Genomic DNA, 6,712 nt, shown 5'->3' with positions numbered 1-6,712 from the left:
ATTCTGTATCGAAGTATACAGAATCCTATACATCTTTTTATGTTTTATGATATGCATTTTATGTTGAGCAGGTCTTTATGAACAATTTGTGATGAACAAATATTGAAATTGTTTAAAGCAAAACTACATCAAGTTTATGCCAAAGCATGATGCTGGAGAAATGCCCAGTGGCCGGTGTATCTCACATACACTACATGACCAAAAGAATGTGGACACCTGCTCTTCGAACATCTCATTCCAAAATCATGGGCATTAATATGGAGTTGGTCCCCCCTTTGCTGCTATAACAGCCTCCACTCTTCTGGGAAGGCTTTCCACTAGATGTTGGAACAATGCTGCGGGGACTTGCTTCCATTCAGCCACAAGACCATTAGTGAGGTCGAGCACTGATGTTGGGCGATTAGGCCTGACTCGCAATTGGCGTTCGAATTCATCCCAAAGGTGTTCGATGGGCGTGAGGTCAGGGCTCTGTGCAGGCCAGTCAAGTTCTTCCACACCGATCTCAACGAACCATTTCTGTATAGACCTCGCTTTGTGCACGGGGCCATTGTCATGCTGAAACAGGAAAGGGCCTTCCCCAAACTGTTGCTACAAAGTTGGACGCACAGTATCGTCTAGAATGTCATTGTATGCTGTAGCTTTAAGATTTCCCTTCACTGGAACTAAGGGCCCTAGCCCGAACCATGAAAAACAGCCCCAGACCATTATTCCTCCTCCACCAAACTGTACAGTTGGTGAAGCGTGATTCATCACTTCAGAGAACGCTGTTTCCACTGCTCTAGTGTAAAATGACGACGAGCTTTACACCACTCCATCCGATGCTTGGCATTGCGCATGGTGATCTTGGCATTGCGCATGGTGTGCGGCTGCTCGGCCATGGAAACCTATTTCATGAAACTCCCGACGAACAGTTCTTGCGCTGACGTTGCTTCCAGAGGCAGTTTGGAACTCGGTAGTGAGTGTTGCAACCAAGGACAGACGGTTTTAACGCGCTATGCGCTTCAGCACTCACCGGTCCCGTTCTGTGAGCTTGTGTGGCCTACCACTTCACGGCTGAGTCGTTGATGCTCCTAGATGTTTCCACTTCACAATAACAGCACTTACAGTTGACCGGGGCAGCTCTAGCGGGGCAGAAATTTGACCAACTGACTTGTTGGAAAGGCGGTATCCTATGACGGTGCCACGTTGAAAGTCACTGAGCTCTTCAGTAAGGCCATTCTATTGCCAACGTTTGTCTATGGAGATTGCATGGCGGTGTGCTCGATTATACACACCTGTCAGCAACAGGTGTGGCTGAAATAGCCAAATCCACTCATTTGAAGGGGTGTCCAAATACTTTTGTATATATAGTGTATCTCAACAAGGCCTTACTAAATCTCAAAGGGCAGGCAGCTTCCTGACTTTGTATAGCAACACTTTGTATAGAAACACAATCAGGGAAAGACTGAGCAGAAGCGTGAAACGCAGTCATGGAAATATTTAGCCACTGTTACTCTGTAAAGGCAATATGTCAAACAGTTGCATCTAACTATAGAGCAGCCTTTTATCATGCTTTGACCATGTTTATTGTACATCTGGGGTTATTGGCTATATATAGGTCAAATCAATCCCAGGAGGGTAGATATTTATATGTAGACATTCACTGTTGCAAAACAAGATCTTTGGATCCAATGGAGAGGGAGAGGTATCGAAAGAGAGCACAAACTGAGGAGTAGTCCTACTGACTCTATATTACACTGAGGAGTAGTCCTACTGACTCTATATTACACTGAGGAGTAGTCCTACTGACTCTATATTACACTGAGTAGTAGTCCTACTGACTCTATATTACACTGAGGAGTAGTCCTACTGACTCTATATTACACTGAGTAGTAGTCCTACTGACTCTATATTACACTGAGGAGTAGTCCTACTGACTCTATATTACACTGAGGAGTAGTCCTACTGACTCTATATTACTGAGGTTCACCTGCCCTGATGTTATAGGAAGAAGATTGTGTTTATGTGACCTCTGACAGTTTCATGTTCTGTGTCTCGGTCAGTCACATTTACACAGCGTGAGAAGAAAGCCAGTTTCATGTTCTGTGTCTCGGGTCAGTCACATTTACACAGCGTGAGAAGAAAGCCAGTTTCATGTTCTGTGTCTCGGTCAGTCACATTTACACAGCGTGAGAAGAAAGCCAGTTTCATGTTCTGTGTCTCGGTCAGTCACATTTACACAGTGTGAGAAGAAAGCCAGGCTATAGTCATGGAATGGATTTACAGAGCTTTTCAATGTCTTCACATGACTTGCACTGTATATTTTATTTATTTGCCTAGGATAGGCAGTTAAGAACAAATTCTTATTTACAATGACGGCCTACCCCGGCCAAACCCTAACTCGGACAACGCTGGACCAATTGTGCGCCGCCCTGTAGGACTCCCAATCATGATCAATTGTGATACAGCCTGGAATCGAACCAGGGTCTGTAGTGGCACCTCTAGCACTGAGATGCAGTGCCTTAGACCGCTGCGCCACTTGGTAGCCCTATATGGGTCAATCTCACGACTAGTATTAGCTCCCAGAGCTTCTGCAGCGGGCTGACACAGTCTTGTGGTGTATAGCAGAGCTGGGTTTAAATCCAGTCAGTCACAGTTAAATGTTTGCTTTGAAAATCAAACCTGTGTTCAATGACTGTTTTCAGACTCATTCTGTTTGAGTTGTAATGTCCTATAGATCTCTGCTGGGGGGGAGGGGAGAATTCAGCGGCTTTGCTTTTAGCAGTCCTCCAAGGTCCTTCCATCTCACTGCACTGCTTCCACACAGTCGATTCTTCAGCCTCATTACTTTTGCAAAGTTGAAAATACTTTCCCCGCATGATGTTTTTAAAGAGGGAAAAGGGATGGGATAAAAAAAGAGAAATGCTGCTTACAATTAAAGGTGCTACACAGAACGTATGGCTCTCAGAATGCTCTAGAGACAAGAAGGGGTCTCATACATGGGCAGAAATATTATCCAGAGTTGATCTCATTGAATAGAAAGGGGCACACCTCCCCCATGCCCATGAGCATATATACTGAACAAAAATATAAACGCAACATGCGACAATTTCAATAATTTGAGTTACTGTTCATATAAGGAAATCAGTAAATTGAAATAAATTCACTGCCCACAATTACTGGGCAGGGGTGCAGCCATGGGTGGGTCTGGGAGGGCATAGGCCCACACTCTTGGGAGCCAGGCCCACCCACTGGGTAGCCAGGCTGAGCCAATCAGAATTAGTTTTCCCATACAAAGGGCTTTATTACAGAAAATAAATGCTCCTCAGTTTCCTCAGCTGGCTGGTCTCAGACGACCCTGCAGGTGAAGAAGCCGGATGTGGAGTTCCTGGGCTGGCGTGGTTACACTTGGTCTGCGGTTGTGAGGCCAGTTGGACGTACTGACAAATTCTCTAAAACAATGTTTTAGGCTTATGGTAGAGAAATTAACATTAAATTATCTGGTGGACATTCCTGCAGTCAGCATGCTAATTGTACGCTCCTTCAGAACGTGAAACATCTGTGACAATGTGTTGTGTGACAAAACTGCACATTTTAGAGTGGCCTTTTATTGTCACCAGCACAAGGTGCACCTGTGTAATGATCATGCTGTTTAATCAGCTTCTTGATATGCCACACCTGTCAGGTGGATGGATTAACTTTGCAAAGGAGAAATGCTCAGTAACAGGAATGTAAACAAATTTGAGAGAAATACGTTTTTTGTGCATATGAAAGATTTCTGGAATATTTTGCAGCTCATGAAACATGGGACCAACACTTTACATGTTGCGTTTATTTTTGTTCAGTATAGTTTGCCTAAAACTAGAGATTGGTGTGGCTTCATGAGATATTAGCATCCACAGTGTATCTTTAATGCAACAATACACAGGATTCAAACACAAACGTAGAAGATGGTGTCTTGAATCAAATGTCTAATGTAAAGCGGTGAGAACAGTGTAAACTCCATTATGTCAGAGGTTTAACTATTGGGGATCGTGGTAAACTAACGGAAAATGGCCAAAAATGAGACAAGCTACTTTCTTTCTGACCAAAGACGTCAATATCATACTCTCAACCAGAGACAAGCTGGATGGTCATCTCTTTATGGCCTTCTCCAGTCTGATTTAAAGGGGACATCGACAACAAATTTCAGAAGTATTTTAAATGATGAGCTCTGAGCTAAATTCAGACCCTGTTCCTTGTCAGGACTACCCTCGGTGCTTTACATCATTTTCTATAGAACTTTTTGGACTAAGATCATAGCGAGATGTTTACCCTTCTGGCCTTCAATGGAAGGCAGCCATTTTGGAATATCTTACGCCTCGTACTGTAACTGTACACAGGTAACCTGATGCAAAGCATGAGAAAGCAATGGGAATACCAAAGCGTCCCAACCCGCCCCCCCGAAAAAAAAGTTGTCGTGACCAGATCTCCCCTCAGCTTGAGGTGTTGTTTGGCCATGCAGGTGTATCAGGCATGAGAGTCTTACAGCTCTGGAGTCTAGAAATATCATAATGCAGGTTAGTCCTGATACCCTCCTCAGACTGATGCATTTCAGTTGGCCACTGGCATTTATATGAAACAAAATCTATTTATGATTCTGTTTGTTTTAAAGTAGAAAAACATTTACACCATCACTAGTGTGGAGTTTCTACAACTATACTATAGAGTGTTCCACCATTGGAAGAGGGAGAAATGTAGACTACTGTAGACTATACCTCTAATAGTTACAGCTTTTGTTATCATCAGGTCAGATATCTCCCTGTCCTCTTTTGCTATAGATAAACACCTGACACAAAGCCAAAGTACACAGTGGAGGCTCTTGATGAGCGTTGTGTTTTATTTGTGAAAAGCGGCCCCATTGTCCCACAAGTCACCTCACACAGCACTCTTCTTCTGCAGCGCCTCACTGACTCTGTCCTATTGCGTTAGTGTCACCAGCCGCTAAAGCACTTAGCTTGTGTTCCCAGTGTCCTCTGTGGCTGAGCGAAACATCCACTTGGAAGTCCAAAGGAACTTTGAAGACTTCGCCCGCACAGAGGGATGTGCATTTATATGTATATCCCTTTATGGATGGTTTATATACAGAGAATGAAGGTATTTTCTAGAAATAACAAAACATAGCTTTACTGGCTTTACTATTAAAACTGCTTTTACTATAAAAAAATATAAATCATAGAATCCTAATGTTCTCTTCAGTTATTTTTTAATAATCGTTACATAATATAGTTGACTCTGTTCTTGACCCAATTAGGGTTGACACTGTAGTGGCACATAGCCTTCTGGGAGTCAAGGTGTAGCGTCTGGCAGTCAAGGTGTAGCATCTGGCAGTCAAGGTGTAGCGTCTGGCAGTCAAGGTGTAGCGTCTGGCAGTCAAGGTGTAGCGTCTGGCAGTCAAGGGGTAGCTTCTGGCAGTCAAGGGGTAGCTTCTGGCAGTCAAGGGGTAGCGTCTGGCAGTCAAGGGGTAGCGTCTGGCAGTCAAGGGGTAGCGTCTGGCAGTCAAGGGGTAGCGTCTGGCAGTCAAGGGGTAGCGTCTGGCAGTCAAGGGGTAGCTTCTGGCAGTCAAGGGGTAGCTTCTGGCAGTCAAGGGGTAGCGTCTGGCAGTCAAGGGGTAGCGTCTGGCAGTCAAAGGGTAGCTTCTGGCAGTCAAAGGGCAGGTTGGCCTTTAGGCTGGTCTCCAGATTCACAGTTCACAGATAGAACAATGTTCTTAAATGGTGAATCTCTGTTATAGAGCGTCCTCTGGATCACAACATCAAACACTGGTAACATGATCTCTTCTCTCTTCCATCAGCACACTGCCCAGCTGTGGTGGACTGTTCCAGAGACTCCAGTAGTCTTTGACATGTTGGCTGTCATTCACATCCCAGGAAACACAAACATCCACAAAGTTACTCTAACTTCAGTTCATTGCCGCCACCACTTCTTAAAGGCCCATTGCAGTCAAAAATGTGATATTTCTGTGTTTTTTATATATTTCCACACTATGCATTTGGAATAATACTGTGACATTTTGAAAATAATCAGAATGCCCTTTTAGTGTAAGAGCTGTTTGAGAAGACATCCTGACATTTCAGCCTGTTTTGGTGGGATGGAGTTTTGGCCTTCCATGGTGACATCGCCATGGAGTAAATTAGTTAATAGACCAATAAGAAAGAGTTCCAAACCTCTCTGCCAATAACAGCTCATTTTCTGTTTTCCCCTCCTCACTCAGACCTCTCCCAGACAGTCCTAGTTGAATTCTATCTTGAGAAATGGCTCTTTGCTAAGAAGCAATTTTTGTTTATTTTTGAGCGCTTTAATCGAAAATATTCACAGTAATGTACTTAATTGTTACCCAGAAATTATTTTATATTGAGATAAAAATGGCTGCATTGGACTTTTAAACTCTGGGCTGTTGTTTTCTTCCCCACAATGAAAACAAAGTTAGTGCCAAGGTAGCCGCTGTTTATTGTTTTATACAGAACAGAATGCAATAACTTTGAGTTGCAATATGACATGAGATGTTATCATGATGGTGACTGTATCATTGGTGCTCCCTGAACAACAGTGTTACAGTCAGAGAACTGTACTGATAGTGTCTGATGTGTTGCATGTGAATGACAGAACACCCTTGGTTGTTTTTTCTCGTTCAACCTTTTGACAAGGACAGATCATCTTAGGAGGACTGCTGTCCTCTCTGTTGCACGCTCAC

This window comes from Salmo salar, chromosome 26, assembly GCF_965601325.2.
Source record: "Salmo salar chromosome 26, fSalSal1, whole genome shotgun sequence".
In the NCBI taxonomy this organism is placed as follows: Eukaryota; Metazoa; Chordata; class Actinopteri; order Salmoniformes; family Salmonidae; genus Salmo; species Salmo salar.
Note: the sequence above shows the minus strand (reverse complement) of the source record.